The sequence below is a fragment of the Bubalus bubalis genome, chromosome 17 (assembly GCF_019923935.1).
Source record: "Bubalus bubalis isolate 160015118507 breed Murrah chromosome 17, NDDB_SH_1, whole genome shotgun sequence".
In the NCBI taxonomy this organism is placed as follows: Eukaryota; Metazoa; Chordata; class Mammalia; order Artiodactyla; family Bovidae; genus Bubalus; species Bubalus bubalis.
Window position 1 is genome coordinate 71,496,232 of NC_059173.1, and position 20,231 is coordinate 71,516,462.

Genomic DNA, 20,231 nt, shown 5'->3' on the forward strand with positions numbered 1-20,231 from the left:
TTCTACCAAAAATTTAGAGAAGAGATAACACCTATCCTGCTCAAACTCTTCCAGAAAATTGCAGAGGAAGGTAAACTTCCAAACTCATTCTATGAGGCCACCATCACCCTAATACCAAAACCTGACAAAGATCCCACAAAAAAAGAAAACTACAGGCCAATATCACTGATGAACATAGATGCAAAAATCCTTAACAAAATTCTAGCAATCAGAATCCAACAACACATTAAAAAGGTCATACACCATTACCAAGTGGGCTTTATCCCAGGGATACAAGGATTCTTCAATATCCGCAAATCAGTCAATGTAATACACCACGTTAACAAATTGAAAAACAAAAACCATATGATTATCTCAATAGATGCAGAGAAAGCCTTTGACAAAATTCAACATCCATTTATGATAAAAACTCTCCAGAAAGCAGGAATAGAAGGAACATACCTCAACATAATAAAAGCTATATATGACAAACCCACAGCAAACATTATCCTCAATGGTGAAAAATTGAAAGCATTTCCTCTAAAGTCAGGAACAAGACAAGGGTGCCCACTTTCACTATTACTATTCAACATAGTTTTGGAAGTTTTGGCCACAGCAATCAGAGCAGAAAAAGAAATAAAAGGAATTCAAATTGGAAAAGAAGAAGTAAAGCTCTCACTGTTTGCAGATGACATGATCCTCTACATAGAAAACCCTAAAGACTCCACCATAAAATTACTAGAACTAATCAATGACTATAGTAAAGGTGCAGGATCTCATTCAAATATGAAGGAGAAATCAAAAGCTTTACAGACAAGCAAAAGCTGGCAGAATTCAGCACCACCAAACCAGCTCTCCAAAAAATGCTATAGGATCTTCTCTAGACAGGAAACACAAAAAGGGTGTATAAACTCGAACCCAAAACAATAAAGTAAATGGCAATGGGATCATACTTATCAATAATTACCTTAAACGTAAATGGGTTGAATGCCCCAACCAAAAGACAAAGACTGGCTGAATGGATACAAAAACGACACCCCTATATATGTTCTTTACAAGAGACCCATCTCAAAACAGGGGACACATACAGATTGAAAGTGAAGGACTGGAAAAAGATATTCCATGCAAATAGAGACCAAAAGAAACCAGGAGAAGCAATACTCATATCAGATAAAATAGACTTTAAAACAAAGGCTATGAAAAGAGACAAAGAAGGACACTACATAATGATCAAAGGATTAATCCAAGAAGAAGATATAACAATTATAAATATATATGCATCCAACATAGGAGCACAGTAATATGTAAGACAAATGCTAACAAGTATGAAAGGGAAAATTAACAATAACACAATAATAGTGGGAGACTTTAATACCCCACTCACACCTATGGATAGATCAACTAAACAGAAAATTAACAAGGAAACACAAACTTTAAATGATACAATAGACCAGTTAGACCTAATTGATATCTATAAGACATTTCATCCCAAAACAATGAATTTTACCTTTTTCTCAAGCGCACACAGAACCTTCTCCAGGATAGATCACATCCTGGGCCGTAAATCTAGCCTTAGTAAATTCAAAACAATTTAAATCATTCCAAGCATCTTTTCTGACCACAATGCAATAAGATTAGATCTCAATTACAGGAGAAAAATTATTAAAAATTCTGACATATGGAGGCTGAACAACACACTGCTGAATAACCAACAAAATCACAGAAGAAATCAAAAAAGAAACCAAAATATGCATAGCAACGAATGAAAATGAAAACACAACAACCCAAAACCTGTGGGACACTGTAAAAGCAGTGTTAAGGGGAAAGTTCATAGCAATACAGGCATACCTCAAGAAACAAGAAAAAAGTCAAATAAATAACCTAGCTCTACACCTAAAGCAACTAGAAAAGGAAGAAATGAAGAACCCCAGGGTTAGTAGAAGTAAAGAAATATTAAAAATTAAGGAAAAAGAAATAAATGCAAAAGAAACAAAGGAGACCATAGCAAAAATCAACAAAGCCAAAAGCTGGTTCTTTGAAAGGATAAAAAAAATTGACAAACAATTAGCCAGACTCATCAAGAAACAAAGGGAGAAAAATCAAATCAATAAAATTAGAAATGAAAATGGAGAGATCACAACAGACAACACAGAAATACAAAGGATCATTAGAGACTACTATCACCAATTATATGCCAGATGCCCATCAGCAGATGAATGGATAAGAAAGCTGTGGTACATATACACAATGGAGTGTTACTCAGCCATTAAAAAGAATATATTTGAATCAGTTCTAATGAGATGGATGAAACTGGAGCCTATTATACAGAGTGAAGTAAGCCAGAAAGAAAAACACCAATACAGTATACTAACGCATATATATGGAATTCAGAAAGATGGTAACAATAACCCTGTGTACGAGACAGCAAAAGAGACACTGATGTATAGATCAGTCTTATGGACTCTGTGGGAGAGGGAGAGGGTGGGATGATTTGGGAGAATGGCATTGAAACATGAAAAATATCATGTATGAAACGAGTCGCCAGTCCAGGTTCGATGCACGATACTGGATGCTTGGAGCTGGTGCACTGGGACGACCCAGAAGGAGGGTATGGGGAGGGAGGAGGGAGGAGGGTTCAGGATGGGGAACACAGGTATACCTGTGGCGGATTCATTTCGATATTTGGCAAAACTAATACAATATTGTAAAGTTTAAAAATAAAATTAAATTTAAAAAAAAAAAAAAAGAAAAATAAAAGCCATACGATTATCTCAATAGATGCAGAGAAAGCCTTTGACAAAATTCAACGTCCATTTATGGTAAAAACTCTCCGGAAAGCAGGAATAGAAGGAACATACCTCAACATAATAAAAGCTATATATGACAAACCCACAACAAACATTATCCTCAATGGTGAAAAATTGAAAGCACTTCCCCTAAAGTCAGGAACAAGACAAGGGTGCCCCCTTTCACCAGTTATTCAACATAGTTTTGGAAGTTTTGGCCACAGTAATCAGAGCAGAAAAAGAAATTAAAGGAATCCAAATTGGAAGAGAAGAAGTAAAGCTCTCACTGTTTGCAGATGACATGATCCTCTACATAGAAAGCCCTAAAGACTCCACCATAAAATTACTAGACCAAATCAATGAATACAGTAAAGTTGTAGGATATAAAATCAACACACAGAAATTCCTTGCATTCTGATACACTAATAATGAGAAAACAAAAAGAGAAATTAAAGAAACAATTCCATTCACCATTGCAACGAAAAGAATAAAATACTTAGGAATATATCTACCTAGATAAACTAAAGATCTATATATAGAAAACTATAAAACACTGGTGAAAGAAATCAAAGAGGACACTAATAGATGGAGAAATATACCATGTTCATGGATTGGAAGAATCAATATAGTGAAAATGAGTATACTACCCAAAGCAATCTATAGATTCAATGCAATCCCTATCAAGCTACCAACGGTATTTTTCACAGAGCTAGAACAAATAATTTCACAATTTGTATGGAAATACAAAAAAACCTCAAATAGCCAAAGCTATTTTGAGAAAGAAGAATGGAACTGGAGGAATCAACCTGTCTGACTTCAGGCTCTACTACAAAGTCACAGTCATCAAGACAGTATGGTACTGTCACAAAGACAGAAATATAGATCAATGGAACAAAATAGAAAGCCCAGAGATAAATCCACACACCTATGGACACCTTATCTTTGACAAAGGAGGCAAGAATATACAATGGATTAAAGACCATCTCTTTAACAAGTGGTGCCGGGAAAACTGGTCAACCACTTGTAAAAGAATGAAACTAGAACACTTTCTATGGAGAAGGCAATGGCACCCCACTCCAGTACTCTTGCCTGGAAAATCCCATGGATGGAGGAGCCTGGTAGGCTGCAGTCCATGGGGTCATGAAGAGTCGGACGTGACTTGGCAACTTGACTTTCACTTTTCACTTTCATGCATTGGAGAAGGAAATGGCAACCCACTCCAGTGTTCTTGCCTGGAGAATCCCATGGATGGGGGAGCCTGGTTGGTTGCCGTCTATGGGGTCACACAGAGTCGGACAAGACTGAAGCGACTTAGCAGCAGAACACTTTCTAACACCTCACACAAAAATAAACTCAAAATGGATTAAAGATCTAAATGTAAGACCAGAAACTATAAAACTCCTAGAGGAGAACACAGGCAAAACACTCTCCAACATAAATCACAGCAGGATCCTCTATGATCCACCTCTCAGAATACTGGAAATAAAAGCAAAAATAAACAAATGGGACCTAATTAAACTTAAAAGCTTCTGCATAACAAAGGAAACTCTAAGCAAGGTGAAAAGACAGCCTTCAGAATGGGAGAAAATAATAACAAATGAAGCAACTGACAAACAACTAATCTCAAAAATATACAAACAACTCCTACAGCTCAATTCCAGAAAAATAAATGACCCAATCAAAAAATGGGCTAAAGAACTAAATAGACATTTCTCCAGAAAAGACATACAGATGGCTAACAAACACATGAAAGGATGCTCAACATCACTCATTATCAGCGAAATGCAAATCAAAACCACTGTGAGGTACCATTTCACACCAGTCAGAATGGCTGCGATCCAAAAGTCTACAAGCAATAAATGCTGGAGAGGGTGTGGATAAAAGGGAACCCTCTTACACTCTTGGTGGGAATGCAAACTAGTTCAGCCACTATGGAGAACAGTGTGGAGATTCCTTAAAAAACTGCAAATAGAACTGCCTTATAATCCAGCAGTCCCACTGCTGGGCATACACACTGAGGAAACCAGAATTGAAAGAGACACATGTACCCCAACGTTCATTGCAGCACTGTTTATAATAGCCAGGACATGGAAGCAACCTAGATGTCCATCAGCAGATGAAGGGATAAGAAAGCTGTGGTACATATACACAATGGAGTATTACTCAGCAATTAAAAAGAATACATTTGAATCAGTTCTAATGAGGTGGATGAAACTGGAGCCTATTATACAGAGTGAAGTAAGCCAGAAAGAAAAACACCAATTCAGTATCAGATCAGATCAGTCGGTCAGTCGTGTCCGACTCTTTGCAACCCCATGAATCGCAGCACGCCAGGCCTCCCTGTCCATCACCAACTCCTGGAGTTCACTCAGAATCACGTCCATCGAGTCAGTGATGCCATCCAGCCATCTCATCCTCTGTCGTCCCCTTCTCCTCCTGCCCCCAATCCCTCCCAGCATCAGAGTCTTTTCCAATGAGTCAACTCTTCGCATGAGGTGGCCAAAGGACTGGAGTTTCAGCTTTAGCATCATTCCTTCCAAAGAAATCCCAGGGCTGATCTCCTTCAGAATGGACTGGTTGGATCTCCTTGCAGTCCAAGGGACTCTCAAGAGTCTTCTCCAACACCACAGTTCAAAAGCATCAATTCTTCGGCGCTCAGCCCTCTTCACCGTCCAACTCTCACATCCATACATGACCACAGGAAAAACCATAGCCTTGATTAGATGGACCTTTGTTGGCAAAGTAATGTTTCTGCTTTTCAATATGCTATCTAGGTTGGTCATAACTTTCCTTCCAAGGAGTAAGCGTCTTTTAATTTCATGGCTGCAGTCACTATCTGTAGTGATTTTGGAGCCCAGAAAAATAAAGTCTGACACTGTTTCCACTGTTTCCCCATCTATTTCCCATGAAGTGATGGGACCAGATGCCATGATCTTTGTTTTCTGAATATTGAGCTTTAAGCCAACTTTTTCACTCTCCACTTTCACTTTCATCAAGACGCTCTTTAGTTCCTCTTCATTTTCTGCCATAAGTGTTGTGTCATCTGCGTATCTGAGCTTATTGATATTTCTCCCAGCAATCTTTATTCCAGCTTTTGCTTCTACCAGCCCAGTGTTTCTCATGATGTACTCTGTATATAAGTTAAATAGGCAGGGTGACAATATACAGCCTTGACGTACTCCTTGTACTATTTGGAACCAGTCTGTTGTTCCATGTCCAGTTCTAACTGTTGCTTCCTGGCCTGCATACAGGTTTCTCAAGATCAGGTCAGGTGGTCTGGTATTCCCATCTCTTTCAGAATTTTCCACAGTTTTTTGTGATCCACACAGTCAAAGGCTTTGGCATAATCAAGAAAGCAGAAATAGATGTTTTTCTGGAACTCTCTTGTTCTTTCCGTGATCCAGCAGATGTTGGCAATTTGATCTCTGGTTCCTCTGCCTTTTCTAAAACCAGCTTGAACATCAGGAAGGTCACAGTTTGCATATTGCTGAAGCCTGGCTTGGAGAATTTTGAGCATTACTTTACTAGCGTGTGAGATGAGTGCAATTGTGTGGTAGTTTAAGCATTCTTTGGCATTGCCTTTCTTTGGGATTGCAATGAAAACTGACATTTTCCAGTCCTGTGGCCACTGCTGAGTTTTCCAAATTTGCTGGCATATTGAGTGTAGCACTTTCACAGCATCATCTTTTAGGATTTGAAATAGCTCAACTGGAATTCTATCACCTCCACTAGCTTTGTCGTAGAGATGCTTTCTAAGGCCCACTTGACTTCACATTCCAGGATGTCTGGCTCTAGGTCAGTGATCACACCATCGTGATTATCTGGGTCGTGAAGATCTTTTTTGTACAGTTCTTCTGTGTATTCTTGCCATCTCTTCTTAATATCTTCTGCTTGTGTTAGATCCATACCATTTCTGTCCTTTATTGAGCCCATCTTTGCATGAAATATTCCTTTGGTATCTCTGATTTTCTTGAAGAGATCTCTAGCCATAGCAGTAGATATACCATATTCTCTCCTCTCATAGCTGACCCAACAGACCCAGCCATGACACAGGAAAAAAAAAAAAAAAAAAAAAAAGCCACCTCTTTCTTGGGTGGAGTTCATATATTCCTACAGCACAAAGCAGCTCATGACCAAGCAAGTACCTCATGGCATGCATGTGCAGTACTATGTGATCTCAGCTGTTACATAGTCATTATTTACAAAACGTGGGGTGAGAGAGCCTGAACACACCATCTTGGCTAATTTGAACACACCAAGTACACACATATGTACTTGGCTTTAAAATACCTCTGTATATTTAGTGCACAGGGAAATATATTTTAAGTATGAGAGGGTAACAGGCAGGAAGGCCAGGGGTCTCCAAACGGAGGAAATAGGCTGTAAGTGTCAGACATTTTTATCTCTCTCTTAAGCGGCAGGAGGAAACAAACTGTGATATATTTTTCCCCCTTCTCAAATTATCCATTTCCCCCCTTCTACAAATTTAAAAGGAGGTTTCTCTTAAAATACTGTATTGCCATAATAACACCTGGTTCCACCTGAGTTAACTATTCTCAAAGCTTGAGTTAACCTATGTATTCTTCTTATGGAAATGTTTGTCTTAAGCTATGTTAATGTACCATGCATTTACCCCAGACTCTGTCTTCAAGTCAGTTCCCCCTAATGGCTCAGAACCTACTTGACAAACCAGTATGTTATACTCAGATATTGTTCCCCTAATCTATGTAAATGAAACTATTTGTATGGTAACCTGCTCTTCTACAAGATTCAACTCAATCGTTTTATGGCCCGGGATGAATCACCTGGTGCTGAGATTATCCCAAAATACATCTTATGGATGAGGGGCCTGGTGCCATTCTAAGTTTTAAGACATTTCTTTCTTTCATTAACAGACTGCTGCTGCTGCTGCTAAGTCACTTCAGTCGTGTCCAACTCTGTGCGACCCCATAGACGACAGCCCACCAGGCTCCCCCATCCCTGGGATTCTCCAGGCAAGAACAGTGGAGTGGGTTGCCATTTCCTTCTCCGATGCATGAAAGTGAAAATTGAAAGTGAAGTCGCTCAGTCGTGTCCGACCCTCAGCGACCCCATGGACTGCAGCCCACCAGGCTCCTCCTTCCATGGGATTTTCCAGGCAAGAGTACTGGAGTGGGGTGCCATTGCCTTCTCCACATTAACAGACTGCTAATGACTATGTAACATCCAGCTGAAGACTAGCATGGGGGTACTCTTTCTGCCCCCTTCTGATGCCTATGTCAGAAGCTTTCTCTATCTCCTTTATATTTTAATAAACTTTATTACACAAAAGCTCTGAGTGACCAAGCCTCATCTCTGGCCCTGGATTGAATTCTTCTCCTCCAGAGGCCAAGAATCCTGGCATCTTTTCGTGGGCCAGCAACAACCTTTCAGGTTTAAAATGAAAAATGCTGCACCACCGCTGCTCTAATCTTCCCTGCATGCATGCCAGCATGCAAAGTCATTTCAGTCATATCTGACTCTTTGCAACCCTGTGGACTGCATCCTGCTAGGCTCCTCTGTCCATGGGATTCTCCAGGCAAGAATACTAGAGTGAGTTGCCATGCCCTCCTCCAGGGACCACACCCCAAATTCCACAGCCACATTTCACGTGATCAGATGAACCAGGGCAGCAACTGCACAGAGCCCTCCTGGTCAGGCTCAACGTTTTCCCTCACCATCTTGCTCTTCAAATTTAAGGTTTAAAAAAAAAAAAAAATGCAGAGGAAAAGCTGCAGGTATGTTTCTGGAGTGAAGGATAGCTATGGGCAAATGACTGTGGCCAGCTGCTTGTAGACTGTTTCATTGCAAGGGCAGATGAGAAGGTAACAAGCAGGAAGGCTAGGGATCCCCAAGTGGAGAAAATAGGCTGCAAGTGTCAGACTTTTTTTTTTTCCCCTCTCTCTTAAGCAGCAGGAGAAAACAAACTACAAGTGTCAGGTTTGTTGTTGTTGTTGTTGTTTTTTCCTTTTCTATACAAACTTAAAAGTTTTCTTTTTAAAATTCTATGTTGCCATGATGATACCTGGTACCACCTGAACTTAACTTTCCTCAAACCTTGATCTAAGCAATGCATTTTTTTTTGTATGGAAATGTTTTTCTTAAGCTATGTTAATGAACTATGTATTTACTTTATCTTTTTAAAATTAATTTATTTATTTTAATTGGAGGCTAATTACTTTACAGTATTATGATGGTTTTTGCCATACACTGACATGAATCAGCCACAGGTGTACATGTGTTCTCAATCCCAAACCCGCCTCCCAATTCCCTCCCCATCCCATCCCTCTGGGTTGTCCCGGTGCACTGGCTTTGAGCACCCTGTTTCATGCATCGAACTTGTACTGGTGATCTTTTCACATATGGTAATATACATGTTTGAAGGCTATTCTCTAAAACCATCCCACCCTCACCTTCTCCCACAGAGTCCAAAAGTCTGTTCTTTACATCTGTGTCTCTTTTGCTGTCTCGCATATAAGGTTGTTGTCACTATCTTTCTAAATTCCATATATATGCATTAATATACTGTATTGGTGTTTTTCTTTCTGACTTATAATAGGTTCCAGTTCCATCCACCTCATTAGAACTGATTCAAATGCGTTCTTTTTTTTTTTTTTTTTTTAAATTTTATTTTATTTTTAAACTTTACATAACTGTATTAGATTTGCCAAATATCAAAATGAATCCACCACAGGTATACATGTGTTCCCCATCCTGAACCCTCTTCCCTCCTCCCTCCCCATTCCATCCCTCTGGGTCGTCCCAGTGCACCAGCCCCAAGCATCCAGTATCGTGCATCGAACCTGGACTGGCAACTCATTTCATACATGATATTTTACATGTTTCAATGCCATTCTCCCAAATCTTCCCACCCTCTCCCTCTCCCACAGAGTGCTGAGTAATATAATATTCCATTGTGTATATGTACCACAGCTTTCTTATCCATCCGTCTGCCAATGGGCATCTAGGTTGCTTAAACAGTGCTGCGATGAACATTGCAGTACACACGTCTCTTTCAATTCTGGTTTCCTCAGTGTGTATGCCCAGCAGTGGGATTTCTGGGTCATATGGCAGTTCTATTTCCAGTTTTTAAAGGAATCTCCACACTGTTCTCCATAGTGGCTGTACTAGTTTGCATTAACACCAACAGTGTTAAGAGGGTTCCCTTTTCTCCATACCCTCTCCAGCATTTATTGTTTGTAGGCTTTTTGATAGCAGTCATTCTGACTGGCATGAGATGGTACCTCATTGTGGTTTTGATTTGCATTTCTCTGATAATGAGTGATGTTGAGCATCTTTTCATGTGTTTGTTAGCCATCTATATGTCTTCTTTGGAGAAATGTCTGTTTAGTTCTTTGGCCCACTGTTTGACTGGGTCATTAATTTTTCTGGTGTTGAGCTGCATGAGCTGCTTGTATATTTTGGAGATCAATTCTTTGTCAATTGCTTTGTTTGCTATTATTTTCTGCCACTCTGAAGGCTGTCTTTTCACCTTGCTTATAATTTCCTTCATTGTGCAAAAGCTTTTAAGTTTAATTAGGTCCCAACTGTTTATTTTTGTTTTTATTCCCATTACTCTGGGAGGTGAATCATAGAGGATCTTGCTGTGATTTAAGTCAGAGAGTGTTCTACCTGTGTTTTCCTCTAGGAGTTTTACAGGTTCTGGTCTTACATTTAAATGTTTAATCCATTTTGAGTTTATTTTTGTGTATGGTGTTAGAAAGCATTCTAGTTTCATTCTTTTACAGGTGGTTGACCAGTTTTTCCCAGGACCACTTGTTAAAGAGATTGTCTTTTCTCCATTGTATTTTTTTTTTTTGCCTCCTTTGTCAAAGATGAAGTGTCCATAGATGTGTGGATTTATCTCTGGGCTTTTTATTTTGTTCCTTTGATCTATATTCCTGTCTTTATGCCAGTACCATACTGTCTTGATGACTGTAGCTTTGTAGTATAGTCTAAAGTCAGGAAGGTTGATTTCTCCAGTTCCATTCTTCTTTCTCAAGATTTCTTTGATTATTCAAGTTTTTCTGTATTTCCATAGAAATTTTGAAATTATTTGTTCTAGTTCTGTGAAAAATATCATTGGTAACTTGATAGGGATTGCATTGAATCTATAGATTGCCCTGGGTAGTATACTCATTTTCACTATATTGATTCTTCTGATCCATGAACATGGTATATTTCTCTATCTGTTTCTGTCATCTTTGATTTCTTTCATCAATGTTTTATAGTTTTCTATGTATAGGTCTTTTATTTCTTTAGATAGATTTATTCCTAAGCATTTTATTCCTTTTGTAGCAATGGTTAATGGGATTGTTTCCTTAATTTTTTTCTGTTTTCTCATTGTTAGTGTATAGGAATGCAAGGGATTTCTGTGTATTAATTTTATATCCTGCGACTTTATTACATTCTTGATTAACTCTAGTAATTTTCTGGTGGTGTCTTTAGGGTTTTCTATGTAGAGGGTCATGTCATATGCAAACAGTGAGAGTTTTACTTCTTCTTTTCCAATCTGGATTCTTTTTATTTCTTTTTCTTCTCTGATTGCTGTGGCTAAAACTTCCAAAACTATGTTGAATAGTGGTGGTGAGAGTGGCACCCTTGTCTTGTTCCTGACTTTTGGGGAAATACTTTCAATTTTTTACCAATGTTTTCTGTGGGTTTATTATATATGGCTTTTATTATGTTGAGATATGTTCCTTCTATTCCTGCTTTCTGGAGAGTTTTTGTCTTAATGGGTGTCGAATTTTGCTAAAGGCTTTCTCTGCCTCCATTGAGGTAATCATATGGTTTTTATCCTTCAATTTGTTAATGTGGTGTATCACATTTATTGATTTGCAAATATTGAAGAATCCTTGTATCCCTGAGATAAAGCTGACTTGGTCATGATGTATAATCTTTTCAATATATTGTTGGATTCTGTTTGCAGGAATTTTGTTGAGGATTTTTGCATCTATGTTCATCGGTGATATTGGCCTGTAGTTTTCTTTTTTGTGGTGTCTGTCTGTTTTGGTATTAGGGTGATGGTAGCCTCACAGACGGAGAAGGCAATGGCACCCCACTCCAATACTCTTGCCTGGCAAATCCCATGGACAGAGGAGCCTGGTAGGCTGCAGTCCATGGGGTCGCTAAGAGTCGGACATGACTGAGCGAGTTCATTTTCACTTTTCACTTTCATGCATTGGAGAAGGAAATGGCAACCCACTCCAGTGTTCTTGCCTGGAAAATCCCAGGGACGGGAAGCCTGGTGGGCTGCCGTCTATGGGGTTGCACAGAGTCGGCCACGACTGAAGTGACTTAGCAGTAGCAGTAGCAGCAGCAGCAGTCTCACAGAGTGAGTTTAGGAGTTGACCTTCTTCTGTAATTTTCTGGAAGAGTTTGAGTAGGATAGGTGTTACCTCTTCTCTAAATGTTTGGTGGAATTCACCTGTGAAGCCATCAAGTCCTGGGCTTTTGTTTGTTGGAAGATTTTTTTATTACAGTTTCTATTCTGTCCTTATGATGGGTTTGTACAGATTTTCTATTTCTTCCTGGTTCAGTTTTGGAAGGTTATACTTTTCTAAGAATTTATCCATTTCTTCCAAGTTGTCCATTTAATTGGCATATAGTTGCTGATAGTAGTCTCTTATGATCTTTTGTATTTCTGTGTTGTCTGTTGTGATTTCTCTATTTTCATTTCTAATTTTATTGATTTTATTATTCTCCCTTTTATTCTTGATAAGTCTTGCTAATGGCTTGTCTATTTTATTTATCTTCTCAAAGAACCAGCTTTTAGTTTTGTTGATTTTTGCTATAGTCTCCTTTGTTTCTTTTCGTTTATTTCTGTCCTAATTTTTATGATTTCTTTCCTTCTACTAACCTCGGGGTTCTTAATTTCTTCTTTTTCTAGTTGCTTTAGTGTAAAGTTAGGTTATCTATTTGATTTTTCTCTTGTTTCTTGAGGTAAGCTTGTAATATTATGAACCTTCCCCTTAACATGGCTTTTACTGAATCCCATAGGTTTTGCATTGTCATTGTTATCCTGGGCCATAAATCGCATCTAAGTAAATTAAAAAAAAAATTGAAATCATTTCAAGCATCTTTTCTGATCACAATACAGTAAGATTAGATGTCTACCGCAGGGGGAAGAAACTATTAAAAATGCAAACGTATAGAGGCTAAATAACATGATTCTGAATAATCAACAATTCATGGAAAAAATAAAAAAGGAAACCAAAATATGCATAAAAACAAATGAAAATGTAGTTACTTTAGATTCTGCCTTTCTTCAAGCTGGTTCTGCCTAAGACTCAGAACTAATAATGGCTCAACAAACCAGTAGGTTTTATTCATGGAAATGTTCTCTTAAGCTATGTTAATGAAACTATGTGTTTGCTTGGAAATCTGCCTTTCTTCAAAATTCATGTCTGTTGTTTTATGGCCTGGGATGACTCCACTTGTGCCAATGCTATCTCAAAATGTATGTTTTTGGTGAGGGACCTGGTGCCACTATCTGAGTTTTGAGACATTTCCTCTCTCTAATTAGCAGCTTGCTTAATTTATTTCTGCTTTATTGACTATGCCAAAGCCTTTGTGTGGATCACAAGAAACTGTGGAAAATCCTGAAAGAGATGGGAATACCAGACCACCTGACCTGCCTTTTGAGAAACCTATATGCAGGTCAGGAAGCAACAGTTAGAACTGGACATGGAACAGCAGACTGGTTCCAAATAGGAAAAGGAGTACGTCAAGGCTGTATATTGTCACCCTACTTCTTTAACTTATATGCAGAGTACATCATAAGAAACGCTTGGCTGGAAGAAGCACAAACGATGGGATGGAGTCAAGACTGCTGGGAGAAATATCAATAATCTCAGATATGCAGATGACACCACCCTTATGGCAGAAAGTGAAGAGGAATTAAAGAGCCCCTTGATGAAAGTGAAAGACGAGAGCGAAAAAGTTGGCTTAAAGCTCAACATTCAGAAAACGAAGATCATGGCATCTGGTCCCATCACTTCATGGGTAATAGATGGGGAAACAGTGGAAACAGTGTCAGACTTTATTTTGGGGGGCTCCAAAATCACTGCAGATGGTGACTGCAGCCATGAAATTAAAAGACGCTTACTCCTTGGAAGGAAAGTTATGACCAACCTAGATAGCATATTCAAAAGCAGAGATATTACTTTGCCAACAAAGATTCGTCTAGTCAAGGCTATGGTTTTTCCAGTGGTCATGTATGGATGTGAGAGTTGGACTGTGAGGAACACACAGAAGTTGCTCAGTCGTGTCCGACTCTTTGCGACCCCATGGATTGTAGCCCACCAGGCTCCTCGGTCCATGGGATTTTCCAGGCATGAATACTGGAGTGGGTTGCCTTTTCCTTCTCCATGGACTATGAGCAAAGTTGAACGTCAAAGTATTGGTGCTTTTGAACTGTGGTGTTGGAGAAGACTCTTGAGAATCCCTTGGACTTCAAGGAGATCTAACCAGTCCACCCTAAAATAAACTGGTCCTGAGTGTTCATTGGAAAGACTGATGTTGAAGATGAAACTCCAATACTTTGTCCACCTCATGCAAAGAGTTGACTCACTGGAAAACAGTGAGTTTTTGCTGGGAGGGATTGGGGGCAGGAGGAGAAGGGGACGACAGAGGATGAAATGGCTGGATGACATCACCAACTCGATGTACATGAGTGTGGGTGGACTCCGGGAGTTGGTGATGGACAGGGAGGCCTGGCGTGCTGCGATTCATGGGGTTGCAAAGAGTCGGACACGACTGAGCAACTGAACTGAACTGAACTGAATAGGTATATAGCCTCTTGCTAAAAACTAGCAAGGGAGGAACTCTTTTTGCCCCCTGCTGATTATGTCAGAAGCTTTCTCTATCTCTTTTATACTTTATTAAAACTTTATTACACAAAAGCTCTGAGTGATCAAGCCTCGTCAATGGCCCCAGATGGAATTCTTCTTCTCTGGAGGCCAAGAATACCAGGGTCGTTCACAGCTTATAGTGACAACCTTTCACAGGGATGGAAGTATGCCTGGTGGTGTCAGAGCTTATTTTTCAGGAATTTCTAGAGTAAATGTTAGTGTAAATGTGGGTGAGAAGAAACAGAAATTTTAGCCAAAAGGTTCAGTGGAAAGCTGTAAGCCATCTAATCACAACAATAAGAAGAATGCATTATTATGATATTCAATCTCATGAAATTTGACTAACTCAACCTTTCGTTTACATATTTTGTACTTGTTATACTTCCTTTTTGGTAATAAGTTGGTGATTTCTTAGAAATTTGGTAAATATTCATTAGTCAGGTTTTTAAAGTCCATGAATAGGTTTTCTGTCAATGAACACAGAGCTAGTTACTATTTAATTCTGAAAAGAAATATCAGAAAAAGACTGTACTTTGCCCAGTTTTACAACAATTATAGTATGTACATTTTGTGTTAAGTAAGAAGGGCCAGATTATTGTGTCTATTTCATCAGTGTTTTCTTCCTTGTAAGTTTTCTAAATTTGTCAAATGGATTGCTTGCTGTTGATTAGACTCTGATCATATTTGTGTGTCAATGTTGGAACACCTTTATTCAAAGTCAGCCTGCTTACCTGACAACACGTGCCTTCCTTTCCCATATCATCATCCTTCCAAAACATACCTAAGGATAGACATTCATGCCCAGTAACTCTGTGTCCCACCATCTTCCATCACTGGCCTCTCAACATGGATGTTTAGCTGATGACATTTCAGAAGCACCAAGATTTCAAAATGCAGGCTGAACACTAACCTCACAAATCTTCAAGTACTGATTTATTATTATTTTATTGCTCTTTTTCATTTTATCATTCTGGCTTTATGATTGCTAATTAAATACAACAATGAGTAGAAAAATATCAATAATTATTTTAGATCATTTTCAGTTATTCAAATACCACTATAGTTGACACTAAAATTATACCTAAAGAAGATCCTTTTACATGAGGCTCACATCTCTTTCCCTTTTCTGCCCACTGATATCATGATCAGACTCAAATCAACTTTGGCTACCTGGACTGATCCTAATCTAACAGAGGGATATTTAAACAACTCTAAGAGTCTTATCTCCATCTCAGTATTATACCATTGCACTTCTGATAACTAGGTTTTCATCTCATTTCCAAGTTCTGGTCCGACCTGTGGGTCTTTTACCTGAGATTTTTCCATGATTCCAGTTTCTCAGTACCAAATCTAGTAACTTATCTTGCAATAAAAGCAATGGTATAAAACATCTTTGGGTAATAATAACAAATTTTTGAGAAATAATAATTACATTTTGAGCACTTGCTACATGCCAGGCAGTTTTCAAAATGCATTACACATTAATTCATTTAATATGTGCATCACAGGTGCTTCCTGCCAGCCTGCCTCATAGAATGGCAAACTGACTGAGAATCTTCATCCAGGAACATAAGCCTCTCTCTTCAAGGAGAGCAGACTTGACATTAAGGGTCCCTTCATCCCTTTAGTGAAGTGTTGATACATCAATTTCTACCTGACTTTAGGGACTCTACTATTTCATTTCATACCCTCCCATCCACTCTTGCTGTAGCTTATCCTGAATGCAATGTCAAGAAAGACAACTTCTGAAACCAGAGCCAGTGGTTGGTCAGCTTTCCAGGAAATGGAGAATAAGAGGCATTTGTGGTGTCAGGCTCTCATTTCCTCATGTGCCCTGCTTTGTTATCAGTTACTGACGTGTCCTGGTAAATCCTGAAATGCATCTCTCTACAGAATTCATGTGAGGGCCAAACATCACCATGTCCACAAGGAACTTGATGAAACTAATTGATTCACACTAATTCCATGTAGCAAGAAGCTGTCAAACATAAGCTCATTATATTTATTTGCAAAATGTTGTAATTATCTTTAAAGGGTATTTTTAAGAATAGATAATAAATACTCCCCAGAAACCCAAAGTATAGCAATAAGCGTATGTGAAGTAGTTAAAAAAATAGAACAACAGTATGCTTAATCAGGAAGAATACAACTCTTTCTAGGTCATTCTAGAAAAATAAGGAAACATGGCAAGCTCAGGGTCAAGCAATCAGAAGTGTTAATCTTGGTCTCTCACTTACCAGCTGTGTGAAGTGAGGAATTTAAGTTCTGCATCTGTTTCTTTATTTGTTAAATAGAAATGCTGAGACATTTCTGTCTTACAGTGCTGTGGCATGGCTTCCAACTATGGCATTTCATATTTTGAAATGCCTGTCATGGAGAGTGACACAGATGCATGTGCAGTAGTGGTGAGGATGCTACTGATGTAATGCTGATGAGTACAGTGATGATGGCCATGGACATAAACCCTGGAGATGTGCTATTTGGCTCTCTGGGAGAGCCTGCAGGATGGGATGAGCATTTGGTAATTGATGAAGAAAATGTCAAGAAAAATAAATGAGAAATAAAAAGAAGGGAAAGTGTGTGGGGGGGGGGAGCTAAGATATATTAAAAACTAGAAGAGTCAAAAGAAAGTGAAGCAACCTAAACAAATCTAAAGCAATTTAAAACCAGCCTTGTAGCCCCTGGCATCATAAACATTTCCTACAAGCTTCATCAAGGTGATTTTTCTTTTCTCAGCCATTACAGATATTTGAAAATCTGCTTGGGTTGCAATGAGGATCCTTAACCCAACTGAGTTTTCGACTGTCTTTAAAAACATTGATTCTCCAGGAATTTGTGATGATTTAAATTAATCACATGAAACTAAAGGTATGCATTCAATACAACACTATGCTACAAACAGAAGTTATAACTGAGATGATTCTTTGTTTGTCTGGTAGAAAGAAATGAAGGATAAAGAATCAGAACATTCGTTAAGTACCTAGAATGAATGTTTACCTAAGAATAGCAAAAGCAGGAAGTAGTATATACATAAAGTGAATCCTGAAATTCAGTGCTATTCTATCAGACTTTTCTGAGGTAGACTCCCCAAATGCTATCCAATCCCAAGAGAAGATGACCCTCATGAGAGTTTTGAAAGAGAAGTTGAGTCATATTTTGGAAAAAGTGATAAGTTTTTAGTCTCCCAGAACACCAAACTGTCAAAAGATTTCAGAAGTATAAATAAAATATGACTATATGAACACGACTGAGCGACTGATCTGATCTAATCTGTTATGAACATCAAAGTTTAAAGTTCCCTTCCTGCAAGTTTATCTTTGGATGAATTGAAAATCAAAATGTGAGTGGAGATTCCTTCTGTAGTAATGTCTGATTTTCATTGTCAATGAGGAAAAAACAAAGTTCACGTATGTTCATTATTTCATTAAAAATCAACTGCCTAGTCCTCTCCCTTCCTGATTTTGGTTACCTAAAATAATTTGGTCTTGTTGTTTATGTTTTTGATTTGCTTAGCCCTCAGCTCTCATATCCCTCATGTTCTTCTCTGTTCTAACTTGTACTTTCAAATCAAATCAGAGTTTACAGTTATGCTAAGTTTATGTGAGGCACAAATGTGACATAACCTCCAAAAAAAAGGTAAGTATCATCTTGGAAATAAGAGAAGTACACTATTCAGAATGCAAGAGATGCTGGTCCAATTTCACCTTTGGAAAAAAATTTCACTTTTGGAAAAAGGAAAAAAAGAAAAGCCACACCAAACATATTATTTATGTCTCTTACAGATTTTAGGGATTCATTACATAATATCCATTTCTCCCATTGTTGTGTTTAGAACCAACTGAAAAATAAGACACAAAAGACTAACACGTTAAACTCTCAACTTTATTATTGATAAACTAATTGGAGAAAGTGACATTTAAGATGCCACCCAACTGTCTCATCCTCTGTTGCACACTTCTGCCCTCAGAATTTCCCAGCATCATGTCAGCAATTTGTATCAGGGACCCAAGTATTTGAGCTTCAGTTTCAGCATCAGCCTATCACATGACTATTAAGGGTTGATTTCCTTTAGGACTGACTGGTTTGATTATCCTGCAATCCAAGGGACTCTCACCCTTGGAGTCCAGAACCACAGTTCGAAAGCATCAGTTCTTTGCTGCTCTGTCTTCTTTATGTTCCAACTTTCATATGCATATATGACTACTGGAAAAACCATAGATTTGTCTATACAGACTTTTGTCGACAAAATGATATCTCTGCTTTTGAAAACGCTGTCTAGATTTGTCATAGCTTTTCTTCCAAGGAACAAGCATATTTTAATTTCATTCCTGCAGTCACCATCTGCAGTGATTTTTTAGCCCAAGAAAATAAAATCTGATACTGCTTCCGTTATTTCCAAATCTATTTACCATGAAGTGATAGGACCAAATACCATGATCTTAGATTTTTGAATGCCAGTTTTAAGCCTGCTTTCTCATGCTCTTCTTTTCCCTTCATCAAGAGGCTCTTTAGTTTCTCTTTGCTTTCTGCCATTAAAGTGGTATCACATGTATATCTGAGATTGTTGATATTTCTCCCAGCAGTCTTGATTCAGCCCAGCATTTCCTATGATGTATTCCCATTGTAATTCACCCAGCCCAGCATTTCCCTTGATGTACACAGCATGTAAGTTAAATAAGCAGGGTGACAGTATATAATCTTGATGTACTCCTTTCCCAATTTTGAATCAGTCTGTCATTTCATCTCCATCTTTTGTCCTGAATACAGGCTTCTCAGGAGACAAGAAAGGTAGTCTGGTATTCCCATCTCTTTAAGCATTTTCCACAGTTTGTTGTGAGCCACACAATCAAAGGCTTTAGGATAGTCAATGAAGCAGAAGTAGACATCTTTTCTGGAATTTAGCTTGCTTTTTCTATGATCCAAAGGATATTGACAATTTGATCTCTGGTTCCTCTGTCTATTCTAAATCCAGCTTGTACATTGAGTTCTCCTTTCATGTACTGTTGAAGCCTAGCTTAAAGGATTTTGAATGTAATCTTATTAGCATGTGAAATGAGTGCAAATGTATGGTAGATTGAACATTCTTCTGGCAGTCCTTCTTTGCAGTTGGAATTAAAACTGACCTTTTCCAGTCCTGTGGCAACTGCCGAGTTTTCCATATTTGCTGGCATATGGAGTACAGCAACTTAATAGTGCCATCTTTTAAGATTTGAAATAGCTCAGCTGGAATTCCATCACTTCCACTAGCTTTGTTGGTGGTAATGCTTCCTAAGACCCACTTGATTTCACACTCCAGGATGTTTGGCTCTAGGTGAGTGACCACATCATCATGGTTATCCAGGCCATTAAGACCTTTTTTATAGTTCTTCTGTGCATTCTTGCCACCTCTTCTTAATCTCTTCTTCTTCTATTAGCTCCATACCATTTCCATCCTTTATTGAGCCCATCTTTGCATGAAATGTTCCCTTTGTATCCCCAATATTCTTGAAAATTCTCTAGTCTTCCCCGTTCTATTGTTTTCCTCTATTTCTTTCCATTATTTAAGGCTTTCTTATCTCCTCTTGCTATTCTCTGGAACTCTGCATTCAGTTGAGTA